At 46.2% G+C, this 23789-nt stretch overlaps 2 long non-coding RNA genes across 2 annotated transcripts; both read right to left on the reverse strand.

The window, feature by feature from the left end:
- Positions 1-208: 208 nt before the first annotated feature.
- LOC103665009 lies at positions 209-12712 on the reverse strand. The gene is made up of 4 exons (XR_569207.2): positions 11337-12712; positions 10690-10777; positions 2289-2364; positions 209-538 (listed from the first exon to the last, which is right to left on the reverse strand). It is a non-coding gene; the product is annotated as an uncharacterized LOC103665009 (long non-coding RNA).
- A 3565-nt stretch (positions 12713-16277) lies between these two features.
- Positions 16278-23449, reverse strand: LOC103665008. Its single transcript, XR_569206.2, has 3 exons — positions 20947-23449; positions 16958-18414; positions 16278-16438 (listed from the first exon to the last, which is right to left on the reverse strand). It is a non-coding gene; the product is annotated as an uncharacterized LOC103665008 (long non-coding RNA).
- Between the last annotated feature and the right edge of the window lie 340 nt (positions 23450-23789).

The following is a 23789-nucleotide window of genomic DNA, read 5'->3' on the forward strand; positions in this document are numbered from 1 at the left end:
TCTAGATCCTAGTGACTGACTGGCACCTTCCCCCCACTTCGTAGCTAAATCCCGCCCAACACAGTTCTCGGAGATACGGGTACTAGATAATTCCCACGCTCATTTTTGTTCCTTTTGAGCTTTTCTATTTAGACAGAAGACCAGAAACAAACACCATGTTCTCAGCTTCACCTGAGCGTGACAAGATCCTGGTACACAAAAATTGTCCTGCTGCACAGAACTGGGACCTTTATTAGGCTACCGGAAGAAAACTCCAGGAAAGCTGCTGAGGCAAGGCCTGTATCTCCAGGGCAACCTTTTGGACCAACAGGGCTCAGGTCTCCACCCTTGACTCAACCAACCGGTTGGTTAGGACTTCACCCAAAGAGTGGATTGTGTACCCAGGGGGTAGTTTCCTTAACTTGTGGGCTCACAGTTGTCAGCCTGCAGACTCCTGTCTCTTCTCGTTTCGAGTTCCTCTTGTGACCTGGGCCTGGAAGTGTAGGCGCGCCCTTCTGGAAGGGCATCTGCAGGCTTTCCACCACTCTGCCCTTCAGCTCTGCTTTTTGAAAAAACATATTTATGAAGGTATAATTGACATACAATAAACCGGACAGATGTAAAGTATGCACTTTGGTAAGTTTTGTCAAATCTAAATGTCTGTGAAACCATCACCACAATCAATAAGTGACCATCCTAGAAGTTTTTATTCTCTTATGTGATTCCTTTCCTTCTGCCCTCCCTGCCCCCATCCCCAGGCAAACGCTGATCCTCTTACTGACACCATAGATTAATTTGCGTTTTCTAGACTTTCATGAAGTGACGTCATAACGGATGTGCTCTACTTTATCTGGCTTCTTTCACTCCAGTTGTCCACTTTTAAGAGACACCATTCTGATGAAAGCCAGCTCAGCTTAGTGAATCCTACCAAGAGCTCATGCCATCTGCCTGTGCAGCGACTAGGTGTCATGAACTCTGGTTAGGCTAGATAATTCTTCTACGAAGATGCCAAATCTACTTCCTGGTTAATGGGTCTCTCTTAAACACCAACAAGAATAACTTGCACTCTTACGTTTTTGCCAAAACATGTAACTGAACATTGTCCTTCCCCCCAGTTCTTACCAAAAACTCAGTTAAGTGAAACAAAGTCCACGTAGGAGTCCTTGGAGGGTACGCAGTACGTACACCTGTGTGGACTATGTAATTCCAGACGTTCGCAACACTCTCAAGTTTGATCACACTGTTTTAAACCTTTACAGAATTTCTTATGATGAACTGTGCTTTGTGATTATGCTCTCAGCTTGCAGGGACTCAAATAAGAATTTAGTATAATGCTGAAGAATTTATAGATGAAATGGTACGATGTCTGGAATTTGTTTTTAAAAATCTCCAGAGGGGCACCTGGATGGCTCAGTCGGTTAAGCCTCCAACTCTTGGTTTTGGCTCAGGTGTTGATCACATGGTCGTGAGATCGAGCCCCTCGTCAGGCTCCCCACTCAGTGGGAGTCTGCTTGAATACTCTTTCTCTCAAATAAATAAATACATCTTTTTTTTTTAATTATTTTTTTAAAATCCCAGAAAAAAACAAAAATGGGAGGAATAGATTGAGTATGGCCAAATTTTGGCAGTTGTTGAAGCTTTGTGATGAACATAGGAAGATTCTTTATACTCTTCTTACTACCTTTGTGTGTGCTTGAAAATTATCATCATAAGCAGAGTGGGGTTTTTTAAATATTTTCTTTAAATTTTTAAATAATCTCTACACCCAACATGAGACTCAAACCCACAACCCTGATATCAAGAGCCACATGCTCTACTGACTAAGCCAGCCGCCACAAGCACGATGTTTTTTGAAGAGCTGTAAGGGTCTCTGTCATAGGGATATTATTTAAGATTTTGTTGACTTATCACTACAGTATACTTTTGAAACTATGGAGGAATTTAGGGCTTAAATAAAATAATATTTGTCTTAGTCCAATGCCTAGTAGAGAGTAATCACCTAGCAACAGTTGTTTATTGTAAAATGGTTTTATCAGAATTGATTTGTAGGTATTAGTACACTGACCTACCTGGAATTTGGAAGTTTCCTTTGATATTTGGACAGAGAACAAAGGAAAAAAAATATCTTCCTTCTGTGAGGTTAGTTTAGGAACATATTGGATATAGGAAGTTTCTGAAAGAAATTTTAAGACTTCCAGAGTCTCAATCCAGAATGTAAAAATTTAGTATGAAACAGGAAAAGAATAATACACCATGACCAACCAAGAATGCAAAGATAGCTTAATATTTTAAAATATATTCCAACTCACCACATTTATAGGCCAGAGGAATTAAACCATATGATCATTTTTATTATTGACGCTTGATGAAACTGAACAATCAAGTCTGTATAGATATAAAAAAAAGAAAGATTAGAACCTAGACATGGAAAGAGCCTTATCCTAAAGAATGTCTATTGCAAATCAACCATCAACATAATACTTACTATTCCTATAATACCAAGAATTAGCCCAGTTTCCTACTATAACCACTATTAGTAACTATTATTTATATTTCCTAGACAGTTGTATCTAGTATAATAAGATAATATAAAATTAAAGAACTTAAATATACATTGGAAAAGCAGAAGAGATTAATGTATTCTTATTTGCAGACTCGATTATCTTCCTTAAAAATTGGGGAGTAAACTGAAAAACCATTAAGTTCAGAAATGTGGATAATTGCAAAATAATATATAAAAGTAATAGATTTGCGGGGCGCCTGGGTGGCACAGCGGTTAAGCGTCTGCCTTCAGCTCAGGGCGTGATCCTGGCGTTACGGGATCGAGTCCCACATCAGGCTCTTCCGCTATGAGCCTGCTTCTTCCTCTCCCACTCCCCCTGCTTGTGTTCCCTCTCTCGCTGGCTGTCTCTCTCTGTCAAATAAATAAATAAATAAATCTTAAAAAAAAAAAAAAAGTAATAGATTTGCCATTTACCAACAGCAGCCTGTTGGAAGTATCATTCAAAAAATTCTCATTTACAATATCAATATATAAAATACTTGAAACCTACTGAAAAGAAACATTCCCATCCATGGGAAGATTACAAATGTTTTTGAAGACCCATAAACATTAATGCAAATACCCCACGCACTGGAATGTGAATCCTCAATATTGTACATCGATTTCCCCCAAGGTATCTATGAATACAAGGTCGTTATGATGAGGGACAGAAGCAGAAAATGTTTACCCTTGGACTGCGAGGCTGACCCTAAGGCCCACATAGTTTCCAGTTAGGATCAAATACGTGCTGGTCACTACATTCTTGAAGGTCTCATGACTGTCTGTGTGTCTCTCCAGTAGTTAATATTGAACTGAATGATAAGCACCAGAGGAATCTTACAAAAGTCATTTAGGAGTAGAAATTCAAAGAAATTCAAAGAAACTTTTGTAATCTGATACTCCCCACATGCCCCCCTCCTTTTGATTACTAAGCACGTATCCACCAGCCTCACACGGCAATCAGTGCAGCTCTTTCAGCCCATGGGTCCTGTCTCAATGCTACTTAAATAAACCAAGTTGCACTGTAAACATCTCAATAATTCTTTCTTGACTGTTGTGCTCAACGACCCTGCATCAATTACAATAATAATAAGACTTTTAATATAATAAATAATAAATTTTCAAGAAATGTTTGAAAAATAAGAATAAAGAACGGGTGTCAGACCTACTAGATGTTAAAGTATGTTAAAAAGTCCCAGTAGTTTGGGGCGCCTGGGTGGCTCAGTCGTTAAGCATCTGCCTTCAGCTCCGGTCATGATCCCAGGGTCCTGGGATCTGGCCCCGCATTGGGCTCCCTGCTCAGTGGGAACCCTGCTTCGCCCTTCCCACTCCCCCTGCTTGTGTTCCCTCTCTCGCTGTCTCTCTGTCACATAAATAAATAAAATCTTAAAAAAAAAGTCTCAGTAGTTAAAACGAAGTGTTGCTGGTGCAAGAATGACTTTGTCAGGGGCGCCTGGGTGGCTCAGTCACTAAGCGTCTGCCTTCAGCTCAGGGTGTGATCCCAGAGTCCTGGGATCGAGCCCCACATCAGGCTCTTCCGCTGGGAGCCTGCTTCTTCCTCTCCCACTCCCCCTGCCTGTGTTCCCTCTCTCGCTGGCTAGCTCTCTCTCTCTCTCTCTCTGTAGAGTAAATAAATAAATAAATCTTTAAAAAAAAAAATGACTTTGTCAGTGAAATAAAATGCAAAGCCCCCAAAGAAACCTAAGTGTGTATAAATCGATATATGGTAAGACATGCATTTCAGGCCAGTGGGGAAAGAATGGTATTGGTTCTAATCATTTGAAATACAATAATAATTAGAATTGTCTCTCAACATGCAAAGTCAATTCCATATGAATATAAATGTGGAAACATTTTAATGTGGAAAATGAAAGCGTGGGATTGAATTACGGAGGAAGTCAACTTTTCTATATGCTTCTGTCAGCGAGTCCTCTGGCTCAACTATGGACCCAACAGTTATTTCTTATCATACTTTCTTGAGGCATTGACAATGACCCTCTGGTAAGCACCAGATTAAAAAAAACCCTGATTGCAGTGGAACGCCTAGAAGACCACACCCCACAGGTCCCCTTCCCTGCCCTTGATCGTGGGCTGAGCACACACCAACCCCACCCATGATCATGCACCCTCTGCCTTCTCTCCTGAACATACCCGCCCCCCCCCAACTTCCCCCTACAAGACTCTGGATGTCCATCCTGCCGGTGGAGAAGTCGGTTGTTAAGGTGTGACCCTGCCACCTCACCGGCTGCGGGCACCCAAAATAAATGTCTCCTTTCCTCTTCTCCAAACCCTTGAGCTTCTGAGTTATTGGCTTCTTTTGCAATGACTTTATCTGAGTTTATTCAGCAACATTGTTGGCAAACCCAGCCAAGAGCTATGCTTTTGCTTTCACCTGCTCCCTCGGGATTCTGGGGGCAAGGAGGGGCAGTTGGCCATGACATGTGCCGCGGCATACTCCTCCATTTCCTGAGTTAGCAGCTGTGATAAAGTGTTCCATGACACCTCCCCTTTAATTTTGCTCCACTCCTAAGAGAAAGCAAAGAGTACATAACCTGTGACAGATCTTCCATGTTTGTATCGACATATTCCTCAACCTCTCTCATCTTCCGGAGCACCAACTCCTTTACAGGACCCTGGGCATCCACATTTCGATTCCTGCAATAACTAAGAGATTCAATCCTATGATTCCATTGTAAAAAGAGACTATACTTGGCTGATTTCTTTCCTAATGCACTTGCCAAATATTTAAGTTCCTTAAATATTTAATTCCTTAAAACTCCTATGATAGGCTCCTTAAGACAAGTCAATATTTCTCAACTCTCTTTTATTTTACATTATGTGTCCCTGTTGTACAATAAAGATTGCTCTTTGTCCCTGGTTCCTGGGAAGGGGACTCCACATCCGTGGCATTTCCTGAATAACAGGAGTATCTTTGTAATTCATGAGCCCCGAGGTCACACCTGAATTTATGCTAATGAGATGGCAGGATGAGGGGCTGGTCGCCAGAAAGACCAACCATGTGATTTAAGGTTGGAGCTTTGAATCAGGCCAACCTCCTAGCAGGGGAGGGTGGCTGGAAATTGAGTTCAATCATATGGCCAAGATTCAATCAATTATGCCTACATAATGAAATGAAGTTTGGTAGAGTTTCCAGGTTGGTGAGTACATCCATGTGCCTGGAAGGTGAGGCACCCTGATTCTATGGTGAGAGGATGGGGAAGCTCTGTGCTTGTGACCCTCCTAGATTTCACCCTATGTGTCTTTTCATTTGACTGGTACTCTTACCCAAGATGCAGTAAGAAGTCATTCAAATCAGAAGGCTAAAAGCTATCAGAAGGGAAGAAGGGGAGGGACAAAAGCAGGGAAGGAATGTGTTTTGCTTTGCAGAATTACAGTTTCAGCCAATGAGACACCCAGCTAGGTATTTCACCTGATAACCCTTGCTAGGTGTCTCACCTGGTAGCCTCTTACTGAGGACCTGCACAGAGCCCCCCTGAGTTGTCCTGAAGATGCCTTTAGCTCATTATAATACTAAGACCTTCTCCTATGGGTGGAATTTTTAGCCATTTTTTGAACTATGATATATGTGCTAGCATGCCAACAGGCTAGGCATGTGCAATTGAACCGAAGTGTGTAAATAATAGAGTATGAATGAGTTCCTTAACGTTGTGGGGGCAGGCCTCCTCGAGATGGGCTACTTTGGCATGAACATTAGTTTGAGTTAAAAGCAATCAAAACCCAGCCAATGCAAGCTCTTTATCTTCCCCATAATGGCCTGCTTGATATTCCTTGGCCTGACTTTTCATCAAAAAGAGCTATTAACAGAGATTCCTCTTTACCTTAGAAACTTATCTACATAATAGGGCAACCTTATTTTTTCAAAGATCTTCTTTTCACCTTCCTGCTAATGGCCTTCCTCCTCTTTGTATCCTCAGACACCACTCCCCTCCTTAGTTCATGTAAGCTTCATGTTGTCTCATGTCTTTGGAATTTCCATTTCTGCGTGGAATTCCCACAGGTACACCCACTAAATTCGACTTTCCTGTTAATCAGTCTCATGTCAATTTGAATCTTAGTCTAGCTAGAATCTTGGAAGGGCAGAGGAAATTCTTCCTCCCCAACAACGTATATGCAAGCTCCCTGCCCCCTAATATGCCGAATAAAAGCTTCCTATACCAACCCTACAAGGATAGAGTGCTTTGAGAACTATCTCTCAGTCTCCTTACTTGTAACAAGTAATAAAAAGTTCTTTTCTTTCTTTCTTTTTTTTTTTTTAAGATTTTATCTATATTTGTCAGAGAGAGAGAGAGAGCACACAAGCAGGGGGAGTGGGAGAGGGAAAAGCAGGCTTCCCTGCTGAGCAAGGAGCCCAACACAGACACCATCCCAGAACCCTGGGTCATGACCTGAGCTGCATGCAGACGCTTAACCAACTGAGCCATCCAGGGATCCAAAAGTTCTTTGCTTTCAACACTTTCTTGGGTTGTGTTCAATTTAATGCACCCCAAGTGCTGAACCCCTTGAGTTCAGTTATAGTCTTTACTTGCATCCTTTATAATAAACTCTTGATTCTGAGTATGCCGTTTTCCTGAGTTCCGTGAGTCATTCTAGCAAATTATCAAACACTTTTGCTCAGGCAAAAGGCTAAGAATCTGAGCTTGGCTCAGTCAGAATGCCATGGAGTTAGGGTGACAGAGCTGGAGACTTAAGAGGTCTCAAACTGCAGTATCCCTTCAAGACATTTATCGAATTTTGAAGGCACGTAAGGCTGCGGGCAGAAACCTCTGAAATGAATAATGATTTCCACCGTCTTTCATAGTTCTGAACACTCCGGATTCGAGTCAGGACCCTGCAGGGGAAGGACTGCAGTGAACTGACCAGCTCTCAGCTCAGTCTCGAGAACTATACCCTAGGAACAAGAACAAACAAAAGGTGGGCTACAGCCTTAACCACTAACTAAATAAATACCCGCAGTTCAGCCTTAGCACGGCGAGGTCGCCAACTGGATAAGGTGGTCAGCTTCCACCGTCTGCCGAGCAGAAAAAAGGTGAACACTCTGTGTTAGAAGACATCATCGTCTGGACAAGCCCCAGCTTTTATAAACAATGTTTAGTATCAAATCAAAATCAGTAGACGAAAGACACTTCTGTAAAAACGAAAGAGACACTTCCACGAAAATGAAAACCAAGAGAAAAAGAGGCAATAAAAATAGACAAAGAAGAGATCCTGATACTGCTTTAACAAGCAAGGGCTTTAAAAGAACTATGGTTAATAGGTTCACAGAAAGAGAGGAAAAGATACAGAAGCTACATTAAAATGGAAACCTTCACCACAAAACTGAAATCTATAAAATAATCAAATGGAAATTCTGGAATAAAAAATTACAACTGATATTAAGAACTCAAAAAATGGGTTAACAATGGGTTAGAAATAGCAGAAAAAGTGCTTGGTGAACTAGAAGACAGACTAGTTTCCAAACAGAAACAGAGAGAGAGAAAAGAATGAAAAACCCAAGAAATATTTGTTAGGAGACAAAGATTAGAATTTTTAAAAATTTCTAATGATTTATTAAAGATCAAGGAAATACAGAAAGAAAATATTCAGTGAGCAAGAAATAAAGGATATGCATCAAAAATATTCGGGTTTTATTTTTCTGAGGAAGCCTCTCTTCTGTTTCCATGCCCTTCTCTTTGTAAAAAATAAAACAAAATAAAAATTCCAAACCTGGAGGCATTTCAGGAAAAACCTGCCAAGGAAAATGCTTAGAATTCAATGCAGAGGAGCCACAACGCAAAGAAGAGAAGGCCATAAAATGTGTCAATGACTTGAGAATTACGTTGTTTATCAATATTGGTTACAAAACGTACACCAAATGTCACATTCCTTATTTTTTCTCGATTAAATGGAATCTACTGTGCCCCAACCTGCCACGCTGGGAAGAAATTCAACCTTAGTCTTTAGGGGGGCTCTGTCCTCCCTCTACAAGTTTACAAAATATCAGGGGCTTATGCTGTGCCAGAAAAATGGAGGGGCGCCTGGGTAGCGCAGTCGTTAAAGCGTCTGCCTTCGGCTCAGGGCGTGATCCTGGCATTCCGGGATCAAGCCCCACATCAGGCTCCTCCACTGGGAGCCTGCTTCTTCCTCTCCCACTCCCCCTGCTTGTGTTCCCTCTCTCGCTGGCTGTCTCTCTGTCACATAAATAAATAAAATCTTTAAAAAAAAGAAAGAAAGAAAGAAAGAAGAAAGAAAGGAAGGAAGGAAGGAAGGAAGGAAGGAAGGAAGGAAGGAAGGAAGGAAGAAAAATGGAAAGCAAGGCCAGGCCCTTAGTGGTAGCTTTCTTAGCTCAGGCTGCTATATTGAAATACTACCGACTGGGTGACTTAGACAACAGACATTTCCTTCACGGTTCTGGAGGCTGGAAGTCCAAGAGGGAGGTGCTGGCAGGTTCAGTGTCCAGTGAGTACTCTCTTCCTAGTTTGCAGATGGCTGTCTTCTTACTGTATCCTGACATGGGTGGAGGGGGAACGGACGATGACAAGACGATGACAAGACTCTGGTCTCTTCCTCTTCTTATAAGGGCATGAATTCTATCAGGGGGGCTCCAACTTCATGACCTCATCCAAACCAAATTATCTCCCAAAGGCCCCAATTCCAAATATCATCACACTGGGGGTGAGGGCTTCAACATAGGAATTTTCAGGTGGCACACAAGCAGTCCATTGTGGCAGCCACTGTATCTGTCACTCCCCCTGCTTTCAGAGGCTGTTGTCAAGCCCTGCAGTCCTGGCCATCCCACATGTCCATGTCACTGACAGCACGGTCTCCCTGAGGGACCCTGGCCTAGGTGCTCCTCCTGGGAGAAACTGTGCCCAGCCTCTCCAAGCATTCTCCAGCAATCCCTCAGCCTAGGAATGCTCTGGGCAAAATTAGGGGCCTGGGTGTCCACTCTTCATAGGGAGAAAGCCCCAATCTCCAGATCCCAGAGAATCTCAGCCCCTGCTCAGCACTCACCCCAGCCCACTTCTGTCTCTGTCAGCCTAGGTGTTAGCACGTCATCCAGACGCTAACAACCCCCCCCCCGCTCCATACCCAAAAAGAGCTCAGAATTGAGAACAAAAGCTTCATAACTTGCTCAGTGAGGAAAATGTGCAGAGAGCAACAAGAATAAAGTAAAAAATAAGTCCGCAATAAACTATCCTGCCACGAGCCTGGCAGCTTAGATAAATTCTAATGGAATGGAGAGCTAGTAAATACTGAAGTCACAGTTTGGCAAAGTGAGTGAAGGAGGTGAATTCTTACAGAGCCAAGGAGCTGCTCCTCATGGGCATGAAGGCTCTGGTCTCAGTGAAGATTCAACTTTTCCAGTGACCTATTGCTGAGAAATAACCATGGCAAACCTAGTGGCTCAGAACAACCACCGCTGCCTCGTATCTCATGATTTTGTCTGTCCGTTTGGCAATTTTTCTGCTCTCCCTCTCTTTTTTAATGTAAGAGTTACAGTTCATTTATTATTTTTAAGTAAGCCCTACACCTGACATAGGGTTTGAACTCATGACGCCAAGATCAAGAGTCACGTGCTCTACTGACTGAGCCAGTCAGGCGCCCCCTTCTACTCTTGATGTTGACTGAAATCACTCGGCACCATCAGAGGCAGATGGGTTGGTCTAGAGTGTTCAAGACATCCCCTCACGTTTCTGTCTCCTTGGTGGGGACAGCTGGACTCCACCGCGATCCACAGCAGTGCTGCACGTGGCTGTTTGGACATGCAGTCTTGGCGCATCTGGACTCCTTGCATGGCAGGCCAGGGTTCCCAGAGTGTTCCAAGAGACAGCAAGTGGAAGTTGCCTAGGTCTGGAAACTGGCTCAACACCACTTTACCGATTTTTGTTGATCAAAAAGCCATAGAACCCACCCAGATTCAAGGGAAACGCCCCTCTTAATGGGACAAGGGGCAAAGGATCTGTGGCCATCTTTAATCTCCTGCCCTGAGTAGAAGTAGTCCCCTCCCTCCGGGGGATTCCAGATGAGCTGAGCCCTGCTTCAGCAACAGCACCTATGAAACTTGATGGCTCTGGAGAAGACACCAAGAAGACCACTGTCTGCCCAGCAGCTGTGAACAGCACACAGGTCTTACTGCTGGATTTACAAATGTTCACGCTCGCACTCACCAGACCAGCCGTACTTGATGAAGGAGGCAGCGAACTGGGAGCTCTCAAGAACACAAAGCCATCTAGTTCATTTCAGTTTTTGCAGGAGCTGAAAAATGCATGAGATCAATTCAGGAAGCGACTGAAAGGGTGAGCAAAAAGAAAAGTCCTTCCTGATTTAAATTCCGCTCCACCACCCTCCTCTTAAGGAGACAAGAGCAAAGATCCTATGAGCGGGGCACCGAGGACGGTGAGCGTTGAGATGACAAAAGACCACTCCCACTTCCCTCACTCCACTCTGCAGATTCATTTCTAATACTTACATCTTTTTAAAAAACGATTTACATAAACATAATAAACATGCAGAAAAGCACACAGTCGTAAGTGTGTAGCACGACGAACTTCCACACACTGAGCACGTCCTACAACCCTCGCCGAGATTAAGGAATAGAACATTCCCAAGATGCCAGGGGCCTCCCTCCTGTCCCCTTTTAGTCACTACCCTCCCCAAAGTGTTACCACTCTCCTGACTTCTCCAGTCTTGCCTGGACTTGAACTTTATATAAATGGAATCTGACAATACGGGCCCTTCTGTGGCCACCTCCTTTCACTGACTTTATGTCTGCAGATTCACCTGTGTTGTCACAAGGAGCTGTGAGATCATTCACCTTCATCGCTGAGAAGCATCCGCTGCACGAAGCTGCTACAATTTTTCTTTCATCTTCTCATTCCCTTGTGGAAGGATACTTGGGCTGTTTCCGGCTTAGGCTGCCGCACGCTCCCTAGCAGGCATAGCTCTGTCGGAAGCAGCTCGGCTCCTCCTACCTCTCGCAGAGGCGCAGGGCACCAGTCTGAGGCATTTGAGACCTGGCCCAGCTGGCAGCACCACACAGGGCTTCCTTCCCAAGGGCTCCCGCCTGCCAGGGCTCGAAGCAGCAAGACAGAGGCCTCCCTCCTGCCCCACAAACCTTTCTGGCACTTCTACACCTTCCCAGGGCTTAGCCCAAGGACCCCTTCCTCTAGGACCCACAAGTGTCCCCAGCCTCATCACGTCCCCTCTGCCCCTCCAGTCCAAGGGGGGCGTGTTGCTCTTAGCGTCCCCTTCTCCTAAGTCCTGGGCTTCTGCCGTGAACCCTTTCATCTCCCTCTGAGGTCTAGTATTTACAACTCGGGAGCCACAGAAGGATCCGCAGGACTTTCCTCCTGCCTTGTTTCCATTCAGATCCCTCCTCCCGTCTCTTACCTGCAACATGGGCAGCACTATGGGGAACATGGTACATTTCCTGGGAGAGCGTGGCATTTTCTCAGCTTTCTCCAGGGAACGACAAGCCCCGTGACCCTGAAATTCCCTCCGACTTACTTGACTGCTTCTGACAGTACAACCCCTAGCGTGTTGACCCAGGCAGGGGAGCTTGCGGGGCTTCGCGAGGAGCCAGAGAACGCTGGAATTTGTGCAGTTAGAGCTGGAAAGGTTGCCCTTGTCTTGCCCCACTCAGCCTCTCTGCCAGGCCTCACCCCACTCTCTGTCCCAGTCCCTCTCCTGCATACCTGAGGCCCAGGTAGCCAGCTCCCTTCCTCGAATGTGGCCCCAGGCTCCTCGTCCAGCAGTGTCCTCCCTGAGCGCTCCTTGCCCTGGGCGTCCCCCCAGCCCCACGCGTGGCCTCTAGACACAGGGCAAGGGCAGAAAGGGAGCGCTGCTGGCGGCCGGGGCTCTCCGTCCTGGCGGGGATGCCTGCCTGAGAGCAGTGGACACCACCTGGCCCACCTCCTCGCCCCTCTCCTCCCTCTGCCTGGGCCTCGGAAGCTTCGGGACATCCTCTGGACCTTGGTACCGGTGCGGTGGACAAAGCAGCCCTCGGGGAGCGAGGACACAGCGCTCCCGGTTCTCTGGGCGCGCCGGGCGCCTGCGGTGGACGGAACTGCGCCGTAACGGCTCCCTCCCAAGCACGGCGGCACCGGAGCCGCGGCACCGGGGACAACGGGGCAGGGCTCAACGCGTGCTGTACGAAACGAAATGGGGGTGCACCCACACAGTACTTCCTTGCCGAGGGCTCCGCGGAGCCCCACCGCCGCAAGACGTGGCGAGGGCGCCCCCTGGTGGGCCTTCCGGCAGCTCTCCGCCCCTCGGGCGGGCCTGGAAGACTGTCGTTTGCTGCAGGGCCAAGTTATGACTTGGCATCGTCCGTCCTCCAATGACACTCAGTTCCAGGAAGAACTGGCTTCTGGAACAAACCTGCACGGGTGCCCAGTCTGGCCGCGCAGGTAGCCCAGTGTGTCTGGTGCTCGGGAAGCCAGCCCAGGTCGGCTCCTCAGCCCCCCTGGGCCTGCGTGCAGTCAGCTAGTGGCAAGGGGGGCCAGGGCCTCCGGGTGGGACGGAGGCTGCTCCTCACTGCCCCTGAATTCATAGCCAAGAGGGGACTCGAGCGGAGCCGGGTTCTGTTTATATTGCAAACGAGGCTGACGCGGTTCTATGTTTAGATCCCCTTCTGTGCCCCGGACAAAACTGGTGCAGCAGGAGAAGGGAAACAAACTGGGGCCATGCATGAGCCCCGCCTCCATCTGGAAGCAACTGGAAATCCCCTGCTCACCCAGACCAGGGCAGATCTGGAATACCGGATGATTTACTCACTGGGTCCCAAGGACACGGCTTCATAATGCGCCTAGTGCATCCCGCTATCATATACACCATGACATACGACACCTCTGGTTGACCATCCAGGGACCATCTCCAGCTTCCAGTGTTTGCTCTCATAGACTCCTGCCGCTGGATCCAGCCTAGCTGGAGACCCCTAATAAAATGTTGGCATGGAACCCCAAGCAGAACCCTTCCTCCTGTCCTAAAGCTGCCATCCCAGGGCTCCTTTCATGCATCCTCGAGTTGGGTGGGGGACAGCACCACCTCCCTCACCACCATCTCAGGTGACTGCTATAGAGCCTCCTACCTGATCCAGCCTTGAGAAAGTTAGCAGAATACACTTGGAGGAACTTGTTAGAGTAGCCCCCTACCATGCAGCATAAACCTACAATTAAGGCTTGTATAAAAGACAGGACACGCGAGTGAAACAGAACAGAAAGCCCAGAGGCTTCCGTCGTAGAGCAATGATGGATAAAATATTGGAGAAAATAAAAAATCCATGTTCAATAAGAATATCCCCATAGATATTCTCAGAGATCGAATATAAATGCAAAAAATGAATAGGGCTGAAGCTGTGGCCTGCTGGGCTCTGAGTCTAGGAAAAGTCAAGGGCAGCTAGGAATTAAGGACTGTCAAGCGATGAGGAAGAATTCAATCGCCCACTTGACGTGGGGGACCAGAGTCCACGTTCACTGATGAAAATTCCGGGAACCGTGACTGGCCTCTCCCCACCCTCTTCAAGAAACTAGATGGATTGGGAGGTCGCTGGATACCCAGATGAGTCTGCACGAGACCCAAGGCAGCCTCCTCTTGCCCTGAGTCATGCCCAGGGTCATACCAGGGCAGGAGCCCTAGCTGCCTGTAAGACGTCACTCTGGACAGGCCCCAGCGCCCCAGGGAGGGCAACCACTCAGTCACCGGACAAGAAGGATTGAGGAATAGTGAAGGGAGACAGAGAAGAAAACAGGAAATGAACCTGGAGGCTGAGTTCCAAACTACACAAAAACCCACGCTGAGAAAGGCAGCCGGCAGCACCAACAGTCTACCAAGTGAGGTGAAAAGAGCAACCGGAAGGAGAAAGAGACTTCAGTGTCCTCAAGAGCTGACTGAACATATAATGTTCATTAAAAAACACAAGCAATTATGAAATAAAACCCAGCAGAGAGGTGCCATTATAAAACAACAGAAACAAAAATATCATTTGACACTAAAAAAAATCCAAATATTTTCTAATATCTGAAAAGAAGAGGATGTTCTAAGCTAACTGAAAAAAAAGGCCAACAAAAGAAAGGAGTAGACGGATAGACTTAATCATAAAAATTTAATGATTATAGTTAATAGGGAAAAAAGGCAAACAAATAAATTAGGGAACTATTGGCCATTTTGTAATTTGCACAGGCTTTCAATCCAGACTTTCTGGGTGTGACCTAGGGCAAGATACTTGATTTTTTCGTGTTTCTGGGTCCTCCCTAAACTGAGACTAATCATTGCATCTGCCTCCTGGTGGGTCAGGACTAACTGACTTACTACATGTGAAGCTCTTAGACCAGTAACTAGCACATAGAAAGCACTCAATAGCTGTTTTTATTTTTTATTGTACTGTGTGAGAAATTCAGACACAAACAGTTCAGAGCAGAGAAGCCATAACTAATTAAAAATCACAGTAAAAGGGGCGCCTGGGTGGCTTAGTCATTAAGCGTCTGCCTTCGGCTCAGGGCATGATCTCAGTGTCTTGGGATCAAGGCCCACATCGGGCTCTCTGCTCCGCTGGGAGCCTGCTTCTTCTTCTCCCACTCTCCCTGCTTGTGTTCCCTCTCTCGATGGCTCTCTCTCTCTCTCTCTCTCTCTGTCAAATAAATAAATAAAATCTTTTTTTAAAAATCATAGTAAAAAATTCGACTTCACCAATAATGAAAAAATCAAAATAAAATTTAATTTTTACCTTTTTAGTTGGTAAAGATTGTTAAAAGGACAATAGAGTATTCCTTCTGTAACCATTCTAATATTCTCTTTGGATGAAAGCATTGTGATTAAGGAACTTAGGACTTTTTGCAAAGTGTGGGTAGGGGAGACCAAAATCTTTAGTAAACCTATGTTCTGGAAAGGCTTTATGCCACTGCACACCCGTTAGGATGGCTACAATCATATATCATTGCGTGTGTTTGGAAAGGCCCCTCAGATAGTTCTAGCATGCAAGTTCTGATGTGAACCCGTGGGAAAAGGTTGGATCTGGGAAGAGACTTGGCTTCTGCGCATGCTCTTCCATCGTCTTGCAGTTCAGCCATAGACAATGGATTCCATTTCCTGGGTTTTAATTTCCTTCTTTTGCTATAAAATCAAAGAGTTGGACTAAAGTGCGGTCCCCGTCCTATGACAGGGCAACATGACATCTCAGAAAAGAACACAGGTCTTGGGGTCAGGCCACTGGCAGTGATGTTCTCTTCAGTCATTCTTCCTCTCCCTTGGCCTTATATCTGTCCTTCCTCCCCTGAAATCTGTCCCCCTTCTGTCCCCGCCTGCCCTTTGGTGGCTGTCTTAATTCATCAGCTCTCACTGAGACAGTGTCAATAGCCTCCAACTATTTTTCCTGATACCAGTCTTGACTTCTCCAATCCACCCCTGCACCGCCTTGTGGTATGCATCTCTCTTTCTCTGTGGTTGAAATTTCAGGCTTAAAACAAGGGTACATTGCTCTGCTTTAGACACCATTCATTTTATCAGGTCACCAAGATCCTGGTAATGATCAGGGAGCAATTTATACTTTTGCAACATGGTTCCCATTATGTTGCTTTCTCCTTCTTTCTTCAGCAAACCCTCGGTACCTTCCCTTATATAAGAAACGAGTGAGGGGTGCCTGAGACACTTGATCTCCTCCGGGTCATGAGCTCAAGCCCCTTGTTGGCTATAGAGATAACTTAAACGTAAAATCTTAAAAAAAATTTTTTTTAAATGAGCCAGGATGTTATCAGGAAGATTTTCCATTTTAATTTATTCCTCACAATCAACAAAGTTTTTAAAGGAATTTTGTTTTCAAAATTTCCTGGGAGCTCTGTCTCTATCCACGCATCTGGACGTTGGGGGTTTCCTGGGGCCTCAGGCAAGAACCTCTGCTGGGATCTCCATCTCCCTGTGGGACTAAAGACCAAAATTAGAAAGTGCCTTGAAGCCTAGAACTCTGCCTTATTTACTATTTAACCTCAACTTCTACACTATGCCTGGCATTTTTATTGAATGAAAGAATGAATCCGTCCATCTAAGATAAATATTAGAAATAGTCCTTTAAAATTCCCCAGGGTCAGGGCGCCTGGGTGGCTCAGTCGTTAAGCATCTGCCTTCGGCTCAGGTCATGATCCCAGCGTCCTGGGATCAAGCCCCGGATTGGGCTCCCTGCTCAGCGGGGAGTCTGCTTCTCCCTCTCACACTCCCCTTGCTTGTGTTCCCTCTCTCACTGTCTCTCGCTGTCAAATAAATAAATAAAATCTTCAAAAATAATAATAATAAAATAAAACAAAATTCCCCAGGGTAAAAAATGTATAGAAACACAAAAGCCAGCACTGAATGTCTTTACTTTTCTCAGTTCCCTCTTGCCCTGTGCCTCCTACTTCCACCTTCTCAGCCCCAGAGACCTGTGGCAGACTCTGCGGCACTCTTTACCTTGGACTCGAGATCCCACATGTGCCAAATCCAATATGGATGTAACCAAAAGAGACAGGCTAATATGCAGGGGCCAACTGTACTCATCTTCAGACACCACAGGACAGTCAGCACTTCTCTTCACAAAATGGGATACGTATTTTAGTCCAATAATGCTAATATTAGCAATAATTCCTCACTGACCTCTTCTTCTACTCTGGTATTCAATGGCTCACTGGCGAGCAGTCTAAAGCCAGGAGAAGTACATGTTAGATGCAGATAAAGATAAGCCCGCTTCCAGTTCTTACTCCCAGGTGGCTTTCTATACACAAGGCAGGGAAGGAAAATCTAGACTAAACAGGGTCAGGAGGCGCATATCTGTCATTTTAAGGTTAAGAAAGGAATTTATCTGTACCTTGATGGCAAGAAAAGCACATCAAAATATCAACTGACACTTAGAAAGGACACGTGAAATATGCTTTCTTGTGGGCATTTTCAGCGTTGATTACAGGTTTCCCTCCCTCTCCAAAAATAGAGCCTTGCTATGAAAACTTTTGGAAGCCAAAAATGGCATAAAGTGAAGAAACAGTTAACATTAATTTATATGGGAAAAAAATTTAGCATCCCAAGACCCAAAAAATAACCTCTCTTAGGCTTTTCTGATACTTTAGGACGCATCGTGCTAACGGATGCACAGAATAAATCCAGATAAAGCACAGATGCTCACAGACAGTTCCGTGGGGAGATGCTGAAACGCTGAGTGTAATTCCCTTAGAAGGCGCTTGGTGGCGCCACTCCCCCTGCTCGTGGGGCCTGCTGCTTCCGTAAGGGCTCACGGGAAATCAGTGCTGACTGCTACTTTCACTTTTCACTTTTTTCCCATAGAAGCAAAAATCCTCTTCAGATTTCTTTCGGTTAGGTCCTTTGTAAACGTGAAATGGCATACTCAAAACTTGCAAAAAGCAGGGGTACCTGTAACTAGTGACTTTGCTGTTGCTGTCTGGAATAGCCTACTTCCTCTTTTTTTTTCTTTCTTAAACGCATTCAGTTATGCCATCTGGTGGCCAAATAAATTGGAAACACGCAAGTACCCCGCTTGAGCAGGGCCTTTGCAGTTGGAGAATGTGTGAATGGGTCCTTTTAGAGCTATTCCCCTTCCTTTTAACCCCGTCACCATTTCCCCATGAGAATATATCAGTCGCAGCATAAGGAATGCCAGGGCATTGAGCTTGGTAGTATCTGGATCCCTACAGGGAAAGATAAGGAAGTTTGGTCTCAGATGACGTGCAACGGATCATGACAAATGGAAAAAGGACAGAGGGATATACATCCCTCACTCGTGGCCACTCGTGCAGTGTTCCCAGATGAGACATGGAGAGCAGAATCCTTTGAGTGCTTCCAGCTTCTCAATAAGAAGCATGGCCTTTGAGCAGGAAGGGTGGGATGACTCCTGGTAAGCAGGGATCAGAAACCAACGCCTAAGAAAAGAAGATAAGAGAAACTGTAGCAGCACTAAATGTGTTCACACTTCCTACTATGAAAGGATTACATGTCAGAGTACCAAAAAAAAAAAAAAACAAAGTATCACTTGTACACTCAGTATCACCAAGTCACCATCAATGATCGTTGAGGAATTATGAAAAGGCAGACAGGTGTTAGAAGGCCAGAGGTAGGGGCGCCTGGGTGGCACAGCGGTTAAGTGTCTGCCTTCGGCTCAGGGCGTGATCCCGGCGTTCTGGGTGTTTGAGCCCCACATCAGGCTCCTCCACTGGGAGCCTGCTTCTTCCTCTCCCACTCCCCTGATTGTGTTCCCTCTCTCGCTGGCTGTCTCTATCTCTGTTAAATAAATAAATAAAATCTTAAAAAAAAAAAAAAAAAGGCCAGAGGTAGCTTTGACTTCCAAAGATGGACAAAAGGTGAATGTTGAAAATTACAAATTGGTGGCCTTGACAATGACCATAGGCAAAAATCCTCAAATGAGATACAAAAAGGTGTCTTGTAAGGCCTTAGGAGAAGTCAGTGTGGCCCCCAGGAGCTCATGGGACTCAGCAAAGGCAGGTCATGCCAGACTGTCCTCATTCTTGTTGTCTTGTCAGGGTTAAGACTGATAGAAAGGGGCACTATAGTAGACCAAGGGTCTGCGTGTGATTAAGGCATTTCATGACATCTCAAATTATATCCTTCTGGAATAAATGGAGAAATCTGGAATTGGTAACTATACAGTTAGGAGAATCTGGAACTGGTTAAATGACAGAATTCCAAGGTGCTGGGGTGTTCTCACCTCAGTCCTGCCCTGCTCAGTACTTATATTACGTCTTGTGTGTTATATAAAGAATATGTTTAGCAAATATGAGGATGGCACAGAGTTTTAAGGATAGAAAATCCATTAGATTCCAGAATCTACCCAAACCCATCTAGTCAGAGTGAACAGAAGAAGGAAGAAGTGGGTCTTTCTTTTCTCCATCCCAGATCCCATTCTCTTGTTTTATGGGTTTTGCCCAAAGTTTCTCCTCTGTATACAGCTCGGCTAAAACTTGCCCTGCTTCCCCCAAATCCTCACTGTGGGTGAAAGCATCTTATCCACCTTAACCTCAAGGATTCCTCCTTTCATCTCGCTAGCAATTGATCTTTGAAGTAACTGAGCAGAATGTTCCTCACTTCCTCGACTACCCCCGAAAACAATCTAAATTCACCTGGTCAATATGCCTTCCGGCTCAATCTCAGAGAGTGGGCAGAATACCCCTCTTGTTCCAGGCCAATCACTCTTCCTGGCCTTAATGTCCATCCTCGATCTTCTCCCCCGGCCTCACCTCTTAACCATCCTGCCCCCCTCCAGTATCTTCAAGCACTCCCTCTCAGGTTCCTTCCTCTCCTTCCTACTCTTAAAACAAACAAGAAGAAAAAATTTAGAGACCGTTCTTTTCTCGTTCCCAATAAACTCTTCAAAAGCCTTGTTTCCACCCCTCTGTCAGAGATTGGGTTCTCTGGAGGCAGACTCCCAGATGGAATTTGGGATGCAAGATGTTGCTTAGGAATCAACCTCTGTGACAATCAGGATTGGAAGCAGTCAGGGCAGGGCCCAAGGAGGCCCGCAGAGTCTCAGATAGCTATGGCAAGCCCCCCGGAGCAAACCAAATTGGGCTGAACCAGCCAGGCCTTTCCAACCCCAACCCTGCTCAGTCAATATGTGGGGCTGCCCAGAAAAAGGGGCTGCCCTGCAGGAGCTCGCAGCTGGTGACTGTCACCCTACCTCTGTGTCTACCACATTCTCCTTGCTTCTTCTTCCTTTCTGGAACCTGGGAAATCCACCTTCTGTCTCCACTTCCATCCCATGCATCCCCTCCCCTCCCTGTGCCCCCCTCCAAATCCAATGGGTACTCTGTGATCCTTCCTTTCCCAGAAACTCTGTTGCATTCATTGATGCTGATTCATTCTCTCTGACTCTCCTCTCAGAAGTCTCAACTCTTGATTTCCACAATAACTTCCTCTCCTACCTCGTCTTAACCTCTCTGACTGGCCTTCTCGGGGGTCTTGTCCTCTACTCACCACCTAAGTGTTGGGACTCCATCCTCCCCTTCCTCCATACCCTCCCAGGGTGAGCTTGCCACCGTCAAGGTTTTAATCCCCCCGGACATGCCAGTGACTCCAAAATCCACTCCCTCTCTCCTGAGCTTCTGATCCTTGCATCTAATTGGTTGCTAGACGTGTCAGTGCTAAAACTGCCAAGACAGGGAAGTTCTGCTTTTCCTTTCCTGCCATGTTCCCACCCTGAAGAAGGCTCTTCTTCTGGGGCAACAATTGCGGGATCCTTTGAACCTGCTCCATCAAGTGCCTTTTCTAGGCAGCTACCCTTGCTCCGTCCTGTTTGGGCACGTGTGTGAAAGCACTCTGAACCACAGCAAGGACTCTACCTATGGAAACCTGCATTGCTGCCATATAGATAGCTGATGCTGGGTGCTCAAGCCGAAAGAGCATTCATCACTTCTTCCCTGATCACACCCACTACTTACCTAACCCGGTGTGAACCTCTGACTCAGTGGGCCTCCAGGCAAGAGTTATTCAGAATTTCCCTATTACAGGTGATGAGAGGTGATAGTGATTTCTTTTGTAGCTCGTCTTTCTCCTGAGGAAGAGTTCTCTGAGCACGTGGTTTTCAGCCCAGCCTTTTTTTTTTTTTTCTTCCCAGTCTTATATCTGTGTGGCAAAGGCCTGTAGAGGAGGCATTTCTCAAGGAAAATGATCTCCCCTTTATTTAAATGCATCCGGCTTAGTGTGTCTGTCTTCTCGTCCCAAGTTGGAATTTCCACTTGAATTCAATGAATATTTATCAAGCAAGTAGAACGTGCCAAGGGCAGGGCTAAGTACAAGACAATCCCTGCCTTAAGGAACCTAAAGGGTACTAAAAGGGATAGGTCTAATCAAGCACGTGCCAGTTTGCTGGTGATTACAGAAACCACGGAAACTAAGTGCCGTGGGGTTCCAGAGAAGGGAAACGTCTCCATCCAGGCTGCTTTCGTAAAAGCGTGTGAGACAGACCTTGAAGGGTGGATCAGATTTCAGGGAGTGAGCATATGACGGAAATAATGATGACACACAAGGAATAGAGAAAACAGAATGACAGATGACAAAAAGCTACCAGAAGAATATCGTCAGAGAACTGCGAAATAAACAAAGAATAGTAGTAAGAAAATTTTCTCAAAGCTACAGCCAAATATCGAGACTATAGAAATAGTTTGGGAGACAGAGGCAAGGTCATGGGAGAAAGATTATTAGGATAATATTATTACAAGGAGGTGGGTAAGACAGGCAAGATCACTGGCGCATTAGCCCTTCATAGGCCGCTGCTGAGACCGACCTCTTTGGATCTCCCCTTCTCACCGTCACAGCAGGATGGGTGTCAATGGCTCCAAGACCCCACCCCTGTCCAGCTCTCCAAGGAGGGCCGCGCTCACTGAGAAAGACACTGCTGCCGCATTGGCCCAGTTCTTGGAGTTCGGTAAAATGCTGTCCCCAGTGTCGCCTGAGTGCCTACCTCCCACCTCTACCAGCCCGTCCTTCTGCCTCACGGTGCGAGGTGGCTGTTCCGCCTGCAGACGTCACACCCACGTTTCCGGCAGAAAGGAAGAGGAGAGAGCAGAAGGCGCGTGGCCACGTTATCTATCTTTTCTTTTTTTAATCAGGAAAGCAGCTGAATTGCTGAAAGCCACGCCGCGCTGACTTCTGCCGATGCCTCAGCCGTAGAGTCATGTGGCCACCCCTAGATGCAAGGGAGTCTGGGAAGAAGTGTTCTCAAGTAGCACATTGTCGCCCAGACAAGAGGGAGATTCCACTGAAGAGGATGATGGAGTTGGGGGCAGCAGTCTTCTCTGCTGATATCGGAGGTACATGGCCACCCAGATAAACAGCCCAACCACAGTATGCAGGAAGCTGCTGAGAAAGGACATTCTGAGTAGATGAGGGGGAGGGGACACCTGAGTAATTCTCCACTGGAGGTGCAGGCACCGGCATGGCTTGGTCTCCGGTTCCGGTGGGTGTGGGCATGAAGCTGACAGAGTGAGTGGATTGTTTCACTTGCCCCAGGTCACTCAGGTAGTTAACAGCCAAGCAGGAACGCACACCATTTCCCCACTTGGAGCCTGAGTTCTTTTCACCACCCCGTACATTTGCAAACCACGTTCAAGGGACGCTTGGAGATGCACAGAAGGGCCTCTAAGGGCTCTGGTGACTATCCAGATGGGTCCACAGTGGGCAGGGCTCAAATCCTTGGCCCTCTTCACCCAGAGAAGTTCCACCTCCATGTTTTTTTGTATAATGAACTTCTTTCTCTATGAGATTTAATTTGATAAAAAGGCTAAACCATTATTTTAAAAGCTATTCTGCTGTATAACTGTTGTGTAAGTTCATTATTTGGTGAGCATTTTAAGACAGATCTAATTATGGGGCGCACCTGGGTGGCTCAGTCAGTTAAGCGGCAAACTCTTGATCTCAGCTCAGGTCTTGATCTCAGGGTCATGAGTTCAAGTCCCACATTGGGCTCCACCCTGGGCGTGGAGCCTACTTAAAAAAAAAAAAAAAGGTAGATCTGATTATTTCATTTCACACATTCATAGGTCCTGAGTTCAAAAGTGCAGCCAGTGCACAAGGGGTTCCAGAAACAGTTCAGACCTGTTTGGTGCCAGCATCAGAAGACAGCACTCTCTAAAATGGAATTAAAATGAGGGAGGATGGGGCCACAGAGGTTGCCTGCAGGGGCGATCTGGAGGGAGCCAGGATATCCCCAAGCACCCCTCAATAGAGTGCAGTGTGTACCCCAGCGAGCTCTGTAGAGGCTGCTCTGGGCAGCAGGCTTGAGCACGGGAAATCTGAGTAAGGGCAAAGGGCCTGGGGTGACCCCCAGGCTGAGTGCAAACAGGCCCATCAGAGGACCCACCTCAAAATAGCCAGAAGCCCTAGCTGACCAATGGGCTACTTACAAATGGACTGGTACCAAAAAAGCAAAATCCCATACGTCCTCATACCTGCTCACTTCCCCACTTAACTGCAGCCCCACCACTGCCTCCCGGCAGACAGTCTGTCTCCTGTTGTCCTGCCTGCTGCTCCCTCCCTTGGAGTGTATTTAGTAAACTGTCTCCCGTGTCCTGCCTTGGGTGAGTTCTTTCTCCGCAGACTCAGCCGGCCCCACCAGGTCAGATGGGTAGCCCCGCAAGCTTGGCCTCGTGTCTCCTGCAGCAGCAGGCCTGGGGAGAGGGTGTCTTAGCGCGAGGTGTTGGTCCGAACTGAAGAATGGAATGTGTCTGTATTCAGCTTCTTTTCTTTCTTCTTTCTTTCTTTCTTTCTTTCTTTCTTTCTTTCT

The sequence above is a fragment of the Ursus maritimus genome, unplaced genomic scaffold, assembly GCF_017311325.1.
Source record: "Ursus maritimus isolate PB19 unplaced genomic scaffold, ASM1731132v1 scaffold_30, whole genome shotgun sequence".
In the NCBI taxonomy this organism is placed as follows: domain Eukaryota; kingdom Metazoa; phylum Chordata; class Mammalia; order Carnivora; family Ursidae; genus Ursus; species Ursus maritimus.